Source organism: Schistocerca cancellata, chromosome 5 (assembly GCF_023864275.1).
Source record: "Schistocerca cancellata isolate TAMUIC-IGC-003103 chromosome 5, iqSchCanc2.1, whole genome shotgun sequence".
Classification (NCBI taxonomy): Eukaryota; Metazoa; Arthropoda; class Insecta; order Orthoptera; family Acrididae; genus Schistocerca; species Schistocerca cancellata.
In genome coordinates this window covers 314,839,297-314,858,687 of record NC_064630.1, presented here as the reverse complement: position 1 = coordinate 314,858,687, position 19,391 = coordinate 314,839,297, and the positions used below count along the sequence as shown (strand labels likewise).

General features: G+C 47.1%; 1 protein-coding gene across 1 annotated transcript in view; it reads left to right on the top strand.

Annotated features, from left to right (window-relative positions):
* LOC126188512 (ecdysone-induced protein 78C) overlaps positions 1 to 19,391 on the top strand; it is a 733,752-nt gene that overhangs the window by 232,986 nt on the left and 481,375 nt on the right. The window lies entirely within an intron of this gene.

The window sequence follows — 19,391 nt, the reverse complement described above, 5'->3', positions numbered from 1 at the left end:
CGACGAGTGAATAACTCGTTCCTAGAAGTGGTTCTGAGTTAAAAGTCATACTTTATAAAAAAAATCTAAGCCTTCTCTGTGGTCCGTGATGGTCTGCTGTTAACTAAAATTTCAATGAATAGATAATTTGCACAGTAGTGCAGAACTGTTTCAGTGATCTATTGGATATTGACTTTCAAGTGGCGTTTCTTCAGTTCAGTACTTCAGTCTTACGTTTACATTTTCAAGTTAGCTAGTGCACATAGAAAATAGTTGACAGTGCAGTACAGTCGAAAGTGTGACTTATTTTTGAAACTTCCTCGCCGACTACGACTGTGTGCCTGTAACAGCCCATTTCGCCTTGATGACGGTTCCAGCTCACGACAACAGATTACACGCGACACTAAACTCGCGAAAAGCCATCATGACCTGCAACTGCTGCAGCATCAACCACAAATTACAGACATTCGTCAGAACCCAGAGGCACCCTTAACTCATTGGGTCGTCTTCAGGCTACTGCGAGCAAACAAACATGTGCATGTGACAAGTGCTTCTCTTTGATGGGGCACAATGTTCCTGTCAAGTTCGCAGCTATGTGATCATACTTTAGTTAATACGATCACATATGAGTATCAAAAGAAATTAGCTACTGGAGTGGGGGTTTCTTGGTGAAGACGACAGAGCATGTTATCTTGGATTTACAGTCACGATTAATGGTGAAGTAACTTCAAACGTGCCTCAAGCAACTTTGTTGGGGACCTACCTGTTAATGTTGTAGTGGATATCAATGGCCACCATACGATATTAAGAGCCACCTCGGACTTTTTGCAGATAATACAGTCATCTATAACTAAATACTCTCTGAAAAAGGCTGCAAAAATATTCAGACGCATCTCGATAATATTTTGAAAGTGTTGTGCAAATTGGCAACTTCCTTTAAATGTTCAGAAATGTAAAGTTTTACTCCTAAGAAATAAACAAAAATAGTATCCTATGATCACAGTATCAGTTCACTGCAACTGGAATCAACCAGCTCGTAGAATATTTGGATATACATTCTTCTTTTTAGGACAGTAGCAACAAAATTCATCCTCCGTGCCAAACCTCTTCATCCCAGAATAGTACTTGCAGCCAATGTCCTCAACGATTTGTTGAATGTCTTCCAGACCCTGTGTTTCCCTGCAGTGTTATCCACTACAGCTCTCTCTGATACCATAGACACGATTTGGAAATTTGGAAAATTGTGGTAAGTTCCTATGAGACAAAACTGCTGAGGTCATCGGTCCCTAGGCTTACACACTACATAATCTAACTTAAAGTAACTTACACTAAGGACAACACACACACCCGTGGCCGAGGGAAGATTCGAACCTTTGATGGGGGAGCCGCGCGAACTGTGGCAAGGCGTCCGAGACCGCGTGGCTACCCCGCGCGGCAGACGTGATTTACTGTTGTTTTAACAAATGTCGTATCATTCTTCCCTTATTCTTGTCAGTGTTCTCAATTTGTTCCCTTACTTGCCGATTCTGCGGAGATCCTGCAAATTTATTATCTTATCAGTCCACAATTTTCAGCATCCTTCTATAGCAGCACATGTGAAACGTTTCAGCTCTCGTCTTTTCTGGTTTTATCACGGTTCATTACGCGTACATTCTCAGAAATTTATTTCTCAAATTAAGATCTAAGTTTGATAGCAGAAAACTTCTTCTGGACAGGAATGCCCTCTTTCTCTATGACATTCAGTCTTTTGTGTGCTCCTTGCCTCGTTCGTCAAGGTAGAATTCCTTCAGGTAGTTTGCTTCGTGGACCTTTGTTCAGAAATGCATGGTTTCCATGCTAGAGATAATTTATTCAATCATACATTGTTACAGAGACTGCAGTCTAATACGCGCTGTACCATGCAACCGCAGTTGTAGCATGCATGGTTTCCTCTTAGAGGGTGGTACTGTTCCTCATACGTCATTCATTAGCGCCCTCTCCTGTCATAGTAATTGGTATTCTTGTGTCAGATTCACTTAACTTTCTGACTCACCTTGTAGTGGATGTGATGCAGCGTTGTACACGATGGTTGCGCATTCGAATCGAGAACCTTCCGGCGCGGCGTTTACTTACGGAAAGGGGCGGCGGGCAGCAATGTTGTATCAGGAGACCTATCCCCGCCGACGACAACCACAGCATTCAATGTTTCACCTTTCAGTGTTTCACCTTTTGTCTGAGACAGGATCATTTCAGGAAGCAGGAAATCGTGAAGGAGGTCCGCGAAATGTTCGGACACCAGGCTTTGAGGAAGATGTAATTAACACTGCCGAAGGCGACCGCCATGTCAGTACCACGCAGTTGGCCCGCCAGTACAGGGTAAGCTAGACGACTGTGTGGAACATTCCACCCTTATCACTTACAGCGTGTGCAGGGGTTACTAGCTACAAAGTTTCCACATCGTGAGAAGTTTTGTCATTGGTTTCTTCACCAGGCAACCACGATTCCGGGATTTGTCTCATCCATCCTATTCACAGATAAGGCACCTACACGCCGAGTGGTATCTTCCTCTTTCGAACAGCCGTCTGCGGGATAGCATGTGAACCCCCAGGGTGTGGTGACCCCATACTGATGTCAGTTTAGTCAGTAACTCATTTCTGCAACTCATCATATCTTCCATTTATTCTGAATTCATAAAGTGAGCTCCTCCATTAAATTAGTGTGGGGATGTGTAATGAAATGATTACATATCGTAGGCAAGACAGGTGGCACCTTTGTGTCATTGTAAGAATGCTGGGAAAACACACACGGGCCACAGATAAAACATTCGTGCAACTCGTGCTAGAACGCCGCTCCAGGTTGTGGAAAATATTCGAGTCACCACTAATGTGATATTATGTAAACTGAAGTTGGATGAAGGGGGGCGGGGGGGGGGGGGGAGAAAGGAGAGGGAAAGAACTATTTATGTCAATTACATTGGGACTTCGAGCGGAATCAGCGGCGATGAGTAGGAATGGGTGCCGAATTGGGATTCGAAGCCGGGGTCTCTACTTTCCAGGTATTTATCGCAATTGCGCAGAATATTTCGGCACGCCTCTCGGCCTACCCACATTCCCACCTATCGCTACCTACCTGCATCCTCCGTCCATGTCCTCCATACTCGTTCACATCTACACTTACACTCTGCAAGCCACGCAACGGTGTGTGGCGGAGAGCACTTTACGTGCCACTGTCATTACCTCCCTTTCCTGTTCCAGTCGCGTATGGTTCGCGGGAAGAACGACTGCCGGAAAGCCTCCGTGCGCGCTCGAATCTCTCTAATTTTACATTCGTGATCTCCTCAGGAGGTATAAGTAGGGGGAAGCAATATATTCGATACCTCATCCAGAAACGCACCCTCTCGAAACCTGGACAGCAAGCTACACCGCGATGCAGTGCGCCTCTCTTGCAGAGTCTGCCACTTCAGACTCCCGCAGGCGTCGAGCGTAACTGTTCAACGCACTGAAGGTGGCGGTTTCAGTGCCCATCTAGGCGAATCGCTTATATGAATGCTTGCTGTCTATTCTTTCGGAGATATCCCAGAGCACAGACACCACGCATTCACGTAGCTAATGTAATACCGAGAAGCCACGAAAGCGCACCTGATTTACATGGTCAGGTGCGGGTGGAAACAACTCTCCAAGCCTGGCGCTAAACTTCAAAAGTGGTTCAAATGGTTCTGAGCACTATGGGACTTAACATCGGAGGTCATCAGTCCCCTAGAACTTAGAACTACTTAAACCTAACTAATCTAAGGACATCACACACATCCATGCCTGAGGCAGGATTCGAACCTGAGACCGTAGCGGTCGCGCGGTTCCAGACTGAAGCGCTTAGAACCGCTCGGCCACTCTGGCCGGCCGCTATACTTCACAAAGGCACACGACCGTTCCAGTTCGCACTCGGTTTCTAGCAAACTCGGTCTCTGGTTTACCGCACCTGTTTTTGCTTACGGGGAGACCGCAGCGGCCGTGCAGAATTTATGCCTTAATGAGTATTTCATGTCGCGCCGCGTCATCCGCTTGGCGGCGGGCGCAGCGAGGGCGACAGCTCGATTGTTATCGACAGCGGTGGAACGGCTGCGGCGGTCGCAGACGCCATCGCCGCCCCCGCGACTGACAGAGGCAGAAACCGCGGAATCTCTGTGCTCGCCTCACATGCTACAGAGAAGGCACTTCTGTCGCTGACAGCAGCCGTGGCACCTGCTGGTCGATACCAATTCCGCTCGCCTTAATTTGCTGCGGAGGAGACGGGCGTGTTCCAACCACACACACGCGCACACATACACGGGGAGAGAGAGGGAGAGAGATAATTCCGCAGCCGCGTGCCACTGGTGTACACAGACGCTTAGCGCTCGGCTGCTTCGTGCGGCGGCGAACACAAACACAGCCAGCAGATGTTAACGAGCTGCCTGCCGCCTGCTGCCTGCGAGACTCCAGCCGCGGACCGGCAAGACATTCCCCTGGAGACGCCAGCATTTACACAGCAGCCGCTTCCGCCTGACGTGAAACCAGCCGAGCCTGCGCGCTGGCGAAGCCTCGCCCTCGTCCTTACTCTGTAGTTGCTGTGGCAACGTTTAGGCGGCGACTGTGTTGCAAGCCGAGGGAAAACACTACAGAAATACACGTTGATAAGGTTAAAGGTGTCGCCTTGACAATGTAAGATGAAAAACATGTGCTTTAGTTCAAAAGCAGGCCAATATTGTAAGATTGGGGTTGTTTTGGGGAAGGAGACCAGACAGCGAGGTCATCGGTCTCATCGGATTAGGAAAGGATGGGGAAGGAAGTCGGCCGTGCCCTTTCAGAGGAACCATCCCGGCATTTGCCTGGAGCGATTTAGGGAAATCACAGAAAACCTAAATCAGGATGGCTGGACGTGGGATTGAACCGTCGTCCTCCCGAATGCGAGTCCAGTGCAATATTGTAAAACGTCTCCTGACCTTCATTGCTTACATATTTCGCCCTCACAATCATATTCCGCACATCAAGACGCTTCATTCGAACCCAAACTCGATAAGATAAAGTCAGTTTTGTATGAATTCATGTAAACGATTTGCAAATAACAAGTAAATCGCAAGTGCGCACCGGGGTTAAATTACTCGAGGCTGGCGTACACACACACACACATTCAAGACACGACGGTCACAAAAGCTTTTAGTTAAGGAGAGGCAAACCGCACGCCAGCAAGCCAGTCCCTTCAGAAGACGAGTCAACCTATCTACGTCGGCCGGCGACTGCCCGTAGAGCAGACAGCATTTGCCCGAGTGAAAGGGAGAACAACCACATGTTCGGCTTAAAAGCAAATTCCGCTACATTGTGTGGGAGCGCCCAGCCTATGCATTCTTTACAAACATAGCACGCAGTTTCAGAGGTTTTCACAGGGAGACAGCAAACGCCAAACGCCGATGCTACAGATTTCTGGATTGGTCGCCTTAAACGAAATGTCATTCTCCCATTTTAGAAGAGCAATGCTGATTGGCAGACGATATTCCTGACGCCTTGAGCTGAAGGAGTAATGGTAGAAACTGAAAGATATACCCCTTCACATCTGGGGTGGAGAGGGGCCATTCTGTTGTCACCCTTGGAGCGAGAACACGTAACGAGAGTGTGTGCGCTCGTACGTGTACTCAAAGAGAGAGGAACAAGTCTCTCCTCAGTACTTCACTGGGAGAGCACCTCTGTCGAGAGCGAATCGGACTGCGACTCTATATTGAGTCCTTGCGATTAAGCATTGTTCACTGTGTTGGCCACCACACTTGTTGTACGGTGTGAACTGACAGAGTTATAGTTAAACGCCTACGAGCGAATTTTTGACTGGCATCGCGGTGGACTGGTTATCTGACCGGTATACAACGTCAATAGTTAGACTAGGGGCGAATAGGAGTCCTTGACTTCATCAAGGCATAGGGAGAGTTTGATTGGCGAAGGTCAATTCAGATAGACCGAGAGTTATCTTATTTGTCAGCAGCGAGTGGCACAGACAACAGTCATCGCAGCTTACGGTATTGTGCGCTATAGCTCTTGCGAGCCCCATTTCCCCCCACAACAGTACACTTCACTGCATTTCACACGTGACAGCCTCGACTGTACCTAGCAACATTCCAACGGATAATTATTCAAGTTGAGTAGGCATGGCTCTCAGCCATTCTGCCAAGTCAATAACAATCTTAAACTTTGTGTAGAACTTTCATTAGCGAATCCTATCCTTAAGAGGTAACTTCACATTCCGAAAAGAACCTGGAAATAACTTGTTCAGTTCATAACTAAAAGTGCCATTGTGAATTCTCAGAATGTTTGCGAAAAAATAATAATTTTTGTTAGTTTTATGTTTTTCTTACACTAATTATCACTACTCCAGTACCCAAACATCCCACTAGTTACGTAAGAAATTTTGTGAATTTTTGTGTCATTTCCTTACAGTGGACGACTCCAGAATATATTTATTGCTGAAAGTTTTTCAGGCATTTCTTTTTAGAACGTCTGTAGTAGTGTGGGGGTGGAAATTTCATCTTGCAGGAGCCACAGGGTAAAGGGTACATCTCAGATTAATCCGTTGCGCAGAATGACAGAATAGCAGCCACACGTCGCTCACAATACACGGGGCGATTTTTTCCACCATGTACAAACATTAGGGATTCATCAATGAGAGGATACGGAACAAAAAAAGTCCAGTGAACTTATGGCCAGAAATGCATGGCTTCCATGCTAAAGACCGTTTATTGAATCATACATTGTTAGAAAGACTGCAATCTAACACGCGCTGTACCATGCAGCCACAACTGCAGTGTGTGTTGAAAATGATTTCCATGTGCCTCAACGCGTGCGTGTACGCATAGTAGCATGTTGTGTCTAACATGTTCACGTCGGCCAGGCCGCATCCGAACGAAGGCAGCATGAAAACGCTTCTCCAGTGCCCCAAGTCTGGAATGGGCTTTGTATACACGATACTTCTGAGGTGGCCCCGTAACCTGAAGTCGCAAGGGTTGAGACCTAGTGAACCAGCAGGCCGTACAAATGGACCTCCTTGCCCCGTCCTTCGACCAGGGAAGACACGAGTGAGATGCGTCCGGACGCTAATGGCGAAGTGCGCTGGAGCACCATTATGTAAACGCCACACAATCCTTCGAATCATCAATGGCACTTCTTCCAGCAATGAATCCAAAGTCACCCGCAAGAAACGTCGATAGTTCCAGCCTGTTAGGCGACGTGGAAGGAAGATTGGTCCCAGTCGCCAATTATCCCGGCCCACACATTCCGGCTGCACCGATGCCGATGACTCACTGTCACCATAGCCTGGGGGTTCGCATGGTATCCCGCAGACGGCTGTTCGAAAGAGGAAGATACCGCTCGGCGTGAAATTGCCTTACCTGTGAATAGGATGAATGACATTAATAGGATGGATGACACAAATCACGGAATCGTCGTTGCCTGGTGAAGAAACCAATGACAAAACTGCTCACAATGTGGAAACTTTGTCGCTAGTAAGACCTGCACACATTGTAAGTGATAAGGGTAGAATGTTCCACTCGGTCGTCTGGCTTACCCTGCACTGGCGGGCCAACTGCCTGGTACTGACATGGCTGTCGCCTTCGACACTTAATCACAGTTTCCTCCAAGTCTGCTGTCCGAACATTTCGGGTACGTCCTTCATGATTTCCTGCTTGCTGAAACGATCCTATCTCAGACAAAAGGTGAAACACTGTTGCAAACATTGAATGCTGTGGTTGTCGTCGACGGGGATACGTGCCCCGATACAACTTTGCTGCCTGCCGCCCGTTGCCTCTTGCCTTCCGGTAAGTAAACACCATGCCGGCAAGCTCTCGATTCGAATACGGAACGATGGTGTACAACGTTGCATCACACCCACTACAAGGTGAGTCAGAAAGTGAAGTGAAATTGATACAACAATACCAACTACTATGGCAGGAGAGGGCGGTAACGAATGACGTGTGAGGAACAGTGCCACCCTCTAAGAGGAAACCATGCATGCTATAACTGCGGCTGCATGGTACAGCGCGTATTAGACAGCAGTCTCTGTAACTAAGTATGACTGAATAAATTATCTCTAGCATGGAAACCATGCACTTCTGGACGTAAGTTCATTAGAAATTTTCTGTTCCGTATCCTCTCATCGGTCAGTCCCTAGCGTTTGTACACGATGGAAAAAAATCACCCTGTATATTTTGCAACTTCTATCTAGCATACTTCTCGGCATCTACATACCGAACGGTTAAAATTAAACTGACGATGTTTTTAGTGCTGCAGTGCAGGTTGTATAAATCGCAGGGAGCTAAAATATCGAAGGTACGGTCTGTTAAGTACGATTGTGATCGAGTTAGTCTGTAGAAAACTGTATTTGACAACAAACATACATTATATATGAACAAAAGAAAAATACAATTACGATTAACAATAAGTCCAACCACCCGCAGCATCCTTTCTTCCGGGAGTGCTAGTTCTGCAATGTTCGCAGGAGAGCTTCTGTGATTTTCGGAAGGTAGGAGACGAGGTACTGACAGAATTAAAGCTATGAGGACGGGTCGTGAGTCGTGCTGAGGTATCTCAGATGGTAGAGCACTTGCCAGCGAAAGGCAAAGTTCCCGTGTTAGAGTGTCGGTCCGGCAGACAGTTTTAATCTGCAGGGAAGCTTCATATCAGCGCACACTCCGCTGCAGAGTGAAAAACTCATTCTGGAATCTCCAGTGTGCCTGTGATACTCCTACTCAACACAAACACTCATGTATACAAAATGATCTAAAACTTATTCAAATCGAAAATCAGTAGAAGAAACAAATTATTATTAAAATCTCTTTCGGCAGTTGCACTGATGCAGAAGTGAGTAAGCAGTTTTGCAGGTGTAAAACCACTACACAGTCTACAAAAAAAAATGGTTGAAATGGCTCTGAGCACTATGGGACTTAACATCTGAGGTCATCAGTCCCATAGAACTTAAAACTACTTAAACCTAACTAACCTAAGGACAGCAGATACATCCATGCCCGAGGCAGGATTCGAACCTGCGACCGTAGCGGTCGCGCGGTTCCAGACTGAAGCGCCTAGAACCGCTCGGCCACACCGGCCGGCACACAGTCTTCAGTAAGCATAAGGCACGGCTGTCGTGGAGGCGATACAATTAATGCGGCGTAATAAAATGCATGAAATACAGTTGTCTAGGTAACATATTGAAGTGAATAACATTACAAGATTACAGGTTAATGGTTGGTTGGTTTGGGGAAGGAGACCAGACAGCGTGCTCATCGGTCTCATCGGATTAGGGAAGGATGGGGAAGGAAGTCGGCCGTGTCCTTTCAGAGGAACCATCCCGGCAGTTGCCTGGAGTGATTTAGGGAAATCACGGAAAACCTAAATCAGGATGGCCGGACGCGGGATTGAACTGTCGTCCTTCCGAATGCGAGTCCAGTGTCTAACCACTGCGCCACCTCGCTCGGTACAAGTTAATGTAAGCACAAGATAATCCATTGCATGTGTGAAATGCTGGTACATTAAAGCGTTGTCTCCGCCGGAGTGTTGCAGTCAAGAGTGCAAACGTGCATGCATTGTGTTGTACAAGTGCCGAATGTTGGTTCGTGGCATGGAGTTCCATGCCTGTTGCACTTGGTCGGTCAATACGGGAACGCTTAATGCTGCTTGTGGATGACGCTGGTGTTCTCGTCCGATGATTCACAATATGTGCTCAGTTGGAGACAGATATGGTGATGCAGGCCAAAGCAATATGTCGACACTGTGCAAAGCATGTTAGGATGCAACAGCAGTAAGTGGGAGAGCGTTATCCTGTTGGAAAACATCAACTGGAAAGGTCTTCATGAATGGCAGCACGACAGGTACAGTTTTCAGTCATGATGCGTGAGATGACCCCCAGAGTTCCCTTGCTGTCGTGCGAAGTCGCACCCCAGACCGTAACTCCAGGTGTAGGTCCGGTGTTTCTAACACGCAGACAGGTTGGTTGCCGGCCCTCAACTGGCCTCTTTCTACACAACACACAGCCATCCCTTGCACCGAGGCAGAATCAGATTTCATCAGAAAACAAAAAACACCTCCACTTTGCCCGCCAATGAGCTCTCGCTTGACCCAAGTCGCAAATGGCGGTGGTTTAGGCTCAGTGGAATATACGCTACAAAGCATCTGGCTAGAGGCTGTCCTTGAAGTAACCGATCTTTAACAGTTCGTTTTGTCACCTGTGGTGACAGCTGCTGCTCAAACTGCTGCTGCAGTTGCAGTTAAGATGCGCCAGAGCCATATGCCGAACGCGATGGTATTCCCTCTCGGCAGTGCGGCCTGGTGTCCGGTCTTCTTACGGCCGTTCATTCTCGTGACGGGCGCTGCGAGCGATCATGTACAGTGGCTACATTCCTACCTACATCATCACAGAAGGAACATCCAGCTTCTCGTAGCCTTATAACACGACCTCGTTGAAAGTTAGTGAGATGTTGGTAATGGTGACTTTGTCCCCTTCAAGGCATACTCAACAAACATCAACTAACCACGTCCAATCTCATAAGTAACCAGCGGTCACAACCGTTACAGCGTGTATTTAAAGCAAATCTCGTTTGCATCCTCATTGTGGCCACTCTTACGCGACTGGTGCGAAATATGAATAGACATTATCTTCCCAGTATATAAACATGCTGAGGTGTAGCGCCGTATAACGATCCTGCCTTGGAGGCGGTTAGTGGGAGATGTGCCTCAGAGCTGGATAGTGACAGATGGTGACGCGAGACTGGACGCGCATGTAGTTTATGTATCAGCCGATAGAGTACAGTATTGGATAAGGGACTGATTTAAATTTCGATTGTGCCCAATAGAGTGCACTAAAGTAATAGAATGTTTTTCATAAACTGTTCTAGTATTTTCATAAAGTGTTATTATTTCTTTTTGTGTCTGTAAAATGTTATAAATGTGTTTTAGCAGTATGAATGATGCGTGAGTGTGGTTTAAGGTTAATATGAAGATAATTCTTTAACGAGTTACGTAGTAGGATTTAGTGTGGGAACATTTCGAAGAAGTATGGATATGGACAAAGGGGATTTTTGTAGAATAGATTTCTAAAGTAAGTTTATGGTAAAGGGAAAGTTAATTCGGTTATAAATAACACTAGTAAATAACTTTATGCATAAACAAAATTTCAGCATATTAGATAATTACGTCGGTAAGAAGTGAAGTCGTGAGGTTTACTATTTTGCGATTGGTTATGGATGAAAAGCACGAACTGACGCGGGAGAATGTTGTTTTGCTATTGGCTGTTAAGTAAACTGACGAATGATAAAGCAATATTCTTCGCGCGCTTTTCTCTGCTGGTAGAGAAGACCTAGAGTGTTCTAGAGAAGAGTCGAAGCCTAGCCATGAAAGAGATCGGACGTGTGCAGTAGTAGTTCCGATGAAAATGATAAGTTGCCGGATCTAGCAGTGTTTCATACATCAAAAGTGTTGGTAAGTGACGGCATAATTATTCCGATGTGTGTGTAGAAATTTCGGAATTTTTAAGTGAATTTTGTGAGGAGAAAAGACATATATTCCGCGTGGCGTGTTGAGCAGGTCGGTGGGTAAAAACTGTGACTGCATTTGGTACCGACAGACTTAATATTTGGCGAGCATTCTCAATCAAAAACAATCAGTATTTTTGTAGCTATTACGTTTTCGGGAAATTCAACACCATAAACTTGCTAACGTGAGTGAAAGGGATTATGAGTGACTGTGTTAAGACTAGCACAGGCTTGGCAGTGAAACTTGTTCACGTAAGTTTCAGAATATATTAAGTGAGGACAAATTTTCCAACCTCTCATTTCGTGTTTCTCCCGAAACGTACACTCCTGGAAATGGAAAAAAGAACACATTGACACCGGTGTGTCAGACCCACCATACTTGCTCCGGACACTGCGAGAGGGCTGTACAAGCAATGATCACACGCACGGCACAGCGGACACACCAGGAACCGCGGTGTTGGCCGTCGAATGGCGCTAGCTGCGCAGCATTTGTGCACCGCCGCCGTCAGTGTCAGCCAGTTTGCCGTGGCATACGGAGCTCCATCGCAGTCTTTAACACTGGTAGCATGCCGCGACAGCGTGGACGTGAACCGTATGTGCAGTTGACGGACTTTGAGCGAGGGCGTATAGTGGGCATGCAGGGGGGCCGGGTGGACGTACCGCCGAATTGCTCAACACGTGGGGCGTGAGGTCTCCACAGTACATCGATGTTGCCAGTGGTCGGCGGAAGGTGCACGTGCCCGTCGACCTGGGACCGTACCGCAGCGACGTACGGATGCGCGCCAAGACCGTAGGATCCTACGCAGTGCCGTAGGGGACCGCACCGCCACTTCCCAGCAAATTAGGGACACTGTTGCTCCTGGGGTATCGGCGAGGACCATTCGCAACCGTCTCCATGAAGCTGGGCTACGGTCCCGCACACCGTTAGGCCGTCTTCCGCTCACGCCCCAACATCGTGCAGCCCGCCTCCAGTGGTGTCGCGACAGGCGTGAATGGAGGGACGAATGGAGACGTGTCGTCTTCAGCGATGAGAGTCGCTTCTGCCTTGGTGCCAATGATGGTCGTATGCGTGTTTGGCGCCGTGCAGGTGAGCGCCACAATCAGGACTGCATACGACCGAGGCACACAGGGCCAACACCCGGCATCATGGTGTGGGGAGCGATCTCCTACACTGGCCGTACACCACTGGTGATCGTCGAGGGGACACTGAATAGTGCACGGTACATCCAAACCGTCATCGAACCCATCGTTCTACCATTCCTACACCGGCAAGGGAACTTGCTGTTCCAACAGGACAATGCACGTCCGCATGTATCCCGTGCCACCCAACGTGCTCTAGAAGGTGTAAGTCAACTACCCTGGCCAGCAAGATCTCCGGATCTGTCCCCCATTGAGCATGTTTGGGACTGGATGAAGCGTCGTCTCACGCGGTCTGCACGTCCAGCACGAACGCTGGTCCAACTGAGGCGCCAGGTGGAAATGGCATGGCAAGCCGTTCCACAGGACTACATCCAGCATCTCTACGATCGTCTCCATGGGAGAATAGCAGCCTGCATTGCTGCGAAAGGTGGATATACACTGTACTAGTGCCGACATTGTGCATGCTCTGTTGCCTGTGTCTATGTGCCTGTGGTTCTGTCAGTGTGATCATGTGATGTATCTGACCCCAGGAATGTGTCAATAAAGTTTCCCCTTCCTGGGACAATGAATTCACGGTGTTCTTATTTCAATTTCCAGGAGTGTAGATTAGTGACTTTAATTGCAGCCTGGTTCACGTCGAAGTACAGTAGGTTTCACTCGGCTTTGCTACTGATGATCTGCTGAGACAATGTTCACAGGTAGGTGCAGGTCCGTCGTAAAGGGGCGGAAAGAACCGCGCCGCCGCAATGCCTACAAACTTTCGTTTATGTCACACAACTCCTTCTTGGTGCTGCGATCTTTTTCCGCAATATAGTCTTAGAACACGGTTCATTTACAACTTGTTCTGGCTACCTACTGACGCGCTTAAGTAGGTGAATAATTTAAGTTACATGTGTGGCCTCTACACCGGTGACAGTGAGTGGTAAATGAATGGTTGATCTTAGGTGCACGCCTTCATAGTTCCTTGCTGCGTTACATTGTGTTACGAGTATCGGCGTGAACGAGCGTTCAGCATCTCGTGTCTGGGGCGGTGTCTGCCGACGGACCAGCAGGACGTGCGCTGCCAGGAATTCCTAGGGTAGTCGTGCTGCCGCTGCCGCTGCCGCTCCTGTAATTTACAAGGCGCGCTCAGGAAAAACGCGTCCAGTCTCTGGGAGCTTGTTTTTTATGCGCTGCGCGTGTTACGGGAACCTGTTCCATGCGTATGGATAGCCGCGAGGCTTCGGGCAGCCGACACGTCAACGTTTCTCACAGCGCAGCGCCGGCTGTCCGCTGTCCAGATTGGCTACGAGGAAGCTCTGCTGAGGGCGTTACTCCGGTAACAATTCTGGTCGCTCCCCCCAGGGGAGAAAGGTCGCGTGACCACTGGAAACGAACGAATTGCCAGCACATGAAAGGGAAGGTCATACAGCTCCATGTCAACAACCCGTCAGTATTCTTTCGAGAGTCGGTGTACTCCTGCCACTACTGCCTCAACTCCTTGTACAGAATGGCCCGAAAAGAATTTTAAGCATTTCGTCACATCGTATTCGAAACAGTAGAGAGTGAAATGGTATTCCCATATTTTGAATCCTGCTCTGCCTACAAAAAAAGAAAAAAGTTAAAGCACTCAGAAGACATCGTCGGATATCAGTGTAAGTTCGTACACGTACACACCATGGGAAGGTACGCAAATCATTAGAGTTGCAACTGTCTGTGACAAGCACAACGGCCACCAGAGAGTGTTGTTCATATTTAGTGTTGTTACCAGGCTTGGTAGGACATATAACGGGCACGAATAGCGTCAGATATTGAGCGATCACTGAGAACGGCATGGAGACGTAGCGTACTGGTGTGAGACAGTGTTATCAGCCTGGCGGAGCTTGCATGGTGCCCTCTACTTTGCTGGCTGTCCGAACCGTGCAATACCCTGACCCCAAGTTAGACAGCACAGGCACGTGAGTGAGGGCAGGCAGAGTCGGCATCAAGGTCTCGGTCGAACAAGACCGACCACCACAAGAGATGGTCGCCGTATTGAGCTCCAGGCACATCGTAATCCCTGCAGATCTGCGCCTATCTCCCTGCAACATTCTGTGTCATCCGCATCATTGATCGGAGACTAGCAGCAATCGGACTGGAGAATGAGTGGTCCATGTGTTAACTGCTGTTAGCACCACAACAGAAACAGCTGCGCTTCGGGTGGTCCGTGACGGTGAAGCACGAACTGCTCATCAATGGTGTCGCATTATCTACACCGACGAACCGTGGTTCGGAATTACCCCAGAGGACCATCATTAACTAGTATGGAGGTGATCTGGGGAGAAGTCCCATTCTTCCAGCGATTCTTATAGGCACAACACTGTCACTTCTGGCGTCATGGAGTGGGGAGCCATCGCGTATGACTTCACGTCACGGCTGGTAGTGTTTGTAGGAATTCTCACGGAGTAACGGTACGTCACGCGTCACCTCTCTTGCGACAGTATCGTGGTGTCATTTTTCAACAGGACAACGCTCGGTCACACATGTTATGTGTCTCTATAGATAGTCTGAGTGATTCTGAGATGCTCCTGTGACCAACAGAATCCCAGGAGCTTTCCTTGCTAGAATATGAGTGGGACCATCTCGAACGTCAACTGCGTTCCAGTGTCAGTATCTAGGATATCAGAGACTAGATATAAAAGTTGTGGACCATTTTGCTTCAGGAGAGAATTCAGCAGCCTTATGAAACCATTCCCAACCGAATCAGTGCATGCTTCCAAGCCAGAGGGAATGCAACATAATGTTGTAAGTGGACCCATACTGTCAAGTTCTTCGTCAATTTGTTTCGATTTTGTAATCATTAGAGTAACTTCACATACCCTCTCAATCCCTGAAGTTTCGTTTCGTTTCGTTTCCTCATCTCTTTCTGAGTACTTCGTCTTCTTCTTTTCCAGGCAGTGTATAAAGTTCGCTTCAGTCATTGTTCACTTAAATTTTTTAATGGCTATACAGGTTCCAACTTAGTGATTTGCAGTAGGTCATAAGCACTTCTTGGCCGATGGCTACGCCAAACAGTGGAGTCAACATTCCTATTACAGGATTGAGAGTCCTACTGAGGCTCTATGCTAACGACATGGCAAATATAAACGCCGAATTTTTTCCCCCTCCTATCTAGTTGTGTTTGTCCAGTCATGAGAATTCGGAGAAACTCATAAGGCTGTCCTCACCAGTCCATGTTGGTCCTATTTTATTTTGACAGTCTTGTAACTTCTGTATTGTTATAACTGCTAGTTAGCATTTTGGTTCACATTTCACATCCAGTGTGTCTACATTAGTTTCAGGATAAAAATCTGTCCAGGTTACGATGTAAAAGTTGGTGGCCACCATTTGATAGAAAAAGTATGAAAAAATTTTGAAAGCTATAGTCTTGCCGCAGTGGTAACACAGGTTTCTGTCAGATCACCGACTAAGCGCTGTTGGGCGTGGCTAACAATTGGATGGGTGACCGTCCGGTCTGCTGAGCGCTTTTTGCAAGCGGCGTGCCCTCAGCTCTTGTGAGGCAAATTCAGGAGCTGCTTCATTGAGAAGTGGCGGCTCCGGTCTCGAAAACTGACAACGGCTGGGAAAGCGGCGTGCTGACCTCATGCCTCTCCATATCTGCGTCCAGTGACGCCTATATGCAGAGGATGACACGCCGGTCGGTCGATGCCGTTGGGCCTTCCGGGGACTGTTCGGACGGAGTTTCGTTTAGTATAGTCAGACAAAAAAGTAAAGCCTAAGAATGACGTTTCTATCAGTTTTAGTCATGTTTTAATTGTAACATTTTCGGAAGGATGACGACGTTATTAAAGTCAAAATGAAAGAGGTTGGACTGTGCACGGAGAAGAAAGAAAGTCATCTGCCCCTTTGAAAGGAACCTTCTCAGAATTCGCCTTCAGCGATTTAGGGAAACGTAAATCTAGATGGCCAACAGGGGTGAAAACTTTTCGGAAGAGTACATTAATTATGCGGGGTGCCAAAAAAAAATGGATAGTACTTTCCGACGAAGGTAGTGAATGTCGAATCGAGCAATATTTTCCAGATTAGCACAGGCCAGCATTACACCTTTGTGTCCTACACCCGTAAAATGGCGCCCAATCAGCTTTGAGCCTGCAAATGTGTGCCTCACGTGTTATGCTAAGGAACTTATTTTCTGGTTAAATCGGCTGAAGGCAATTACGCTGGAACAGTGGAATCCGGGCAAACTTTAAATTTCTAAACACGTCTGGTTACGTTAGATGCGATTTTTCTGTGATGTTGACAGGTAAGACTCGACTATTAAATCGAATACGCTGTAAGTATTTTAATCTCATTATTTTGTTAAAATAATGCGCTTAACAGTAGAAACAGCACAACAGTACGATAGTTGATAGTGATCATATAAGGTGCAAGTGTTTTAATAATTAAGTGTTTTAATAACGAAGGGCACGCATGCACCAACCTTCGTAACCGAGGTCGCTAGGCCGGCCGTGGTGGCCGTGCGGTTCTAGGCGCTCCAGTCCTGAGCCACGCTGCTGCTACTGTCGCAGGTTCGAATCCTGCCTCGGGCATGGATGTGTGTGATGTCCTTAGGTTAGTTAGGTTTAAGTAGTTCTAAGTCTATAGGACTGATGACTTCAGATGTTAAGTCCCGTAGAACTTAGAGTCATTTTTTGAATGCGAAGCAACCCTGAACTTATCTTAGACGACAGATTAAGGGAAAGCTAACTTACGTTAATAACATTTGTAGATTTAGAGAAAGCTTTTGACAGTGTTGACTACATTATTTCAAATTCTAAAGCTATCAGCGGTAATACACAGTGACCGAAACGTCATATATGACTTGTGTAGAAACCAGACTGCAATTACAAGGGTCAAAGGACGTGAAAGGACACCAGTGGTTCAGAAGGTGATGAAACAGGTTTGTAGCCTATCCAAGACGTTATTCAATATGTACATTGAAAAAGCGTGAGCCGGCCGGAGTGGCCGTGCGGTTCTAGGCGCTACAGTCTGGAGCCGCGAGACCGCTACGGTCGCAGGTTCGAATCCTGCCTCGGGCGTGGATGCGTGTGATGTCCTTAGGTTAGTTAGGTTTAAGTAGTTCTAAGTTCTAGGGGACTGATAACCTCAGACGTTAAGTCTCATAGTGCTCAGACCCATTTGAAAAAGCGTGAAGGATACCAATAAGAAATTTGAAAAGGGAATTGGAATTCAGGAAGACGAAATAAAAACTTCGAGGCTTTCTGCTGACATTGTAACCCTAACAAAGGCAGCGAATGAGTTGAAAAAGTAGTTGGATGGACGTGGAAGGAAGTTACAAGACGAACATCAAAAAAGTATCAAGGATGATACTACGTGGTCGAATGAAGTCAATCAACATTAAGGTGATTGCATTAGAAACGAAGACAATAAAAACAATAGATGTGTTTTGTCGTCTGAGCATCAACAGGAGCATTTGATGTATAATGTAGAATAGTAACAACGAGATGTGCCATCTTTTTTTTTTTTTTTTTTTTTTTTTCTTGTAGTCCGAGGTGATAGGTTACAATACAGCATCACCGGTCTGTTGCGGTCTAACTGTGTGGGTGGGCCAGTAAATTTCCACTGTGCAGTGACTTTGTCACTGCAATTCACTTTGGAGGTGTGGCGGTGGGACTTGTAGTCCCGTACCACCCTCTTACGGTGATAGTACTACATGAGTCAGGCAGAATTTATTGCCTAACATGGGCAGGTGCAGGTGTGGCGGTGGGACTTGTAGTCCCGTACCGTGGGTGATGGGAAGGCGAGAGATGTGCCATCACGGAAAAGAGAAATTTGTTAACATCGATTGTAAATTTAACTGCGAGAAAATCTTTGTTGTAGGGGACTGATGACCACAGCAGTTGATTCCCATAGTGCTCAGAGCCATTTTTTTGAGGTCGCTAGCGAACTCTGTGCGGTGGCGCTTGACTAAGAAGTAATCTGGTTTCGAATGATGATGATCGTGGTAACACGAGAAAACCGACGAGCAGCCTGCACCAGCCATAAGGGGCCACAAATTCTGAAGATGGTTTTGATATAAGCCGAAATGGTACATAAACAAATACCATTGCGATCTCGACTATTGTGTGTAACCTAAAAATTCCAAACTTCCCAGTAGTGTCTCATCAAGTAAGGCCATGTGACACAGTTGATGGTGATCCGTCCGTCGAATGGGGACGTTAAGCTAGTGGCCCCATTGGTGCTGTTCGAGGGAAATAGGCTAAGTGCAGGCGCCGGGTTTCGTCCACTCACTTCTCTCATCATATTCATCATCTTCATCATGACTGTACAACTCAAACACGACACTAAACTATACAAGCATCAATTACACTCACCTATTCTCTACACAGATACACATGCATTCGACACGCCTCATATCAACACAACAGAAACACACTACACTGCACAGGCATCCATTACACCGATTTACACTCTACGCATGCACATACCACACCTCCCAAACGTCCATACCTGCAAGAAAAGGAGCCAAAATGGGCGGAGGAAGAACGTCCTTTCCGACAGACAGCTGAACGTACACCTTGGGATATCCCAACCAACGACGCCATTCCTCGTTTACCTTTCTTGAAGTCCATGCTGTTTATTGTCCTAGTACGAAGAGTGAGTGCGAATTAACTTTTTTCTGACAAGTAGACCACTAACTGTTAACTAGAACATTGAAGAAAATATGAACAAAAATTAAATTTTGTGCACTGTTATTTTCTCAAACATTATTTCTTACAGTATGTGGCTGAAAGTTCCA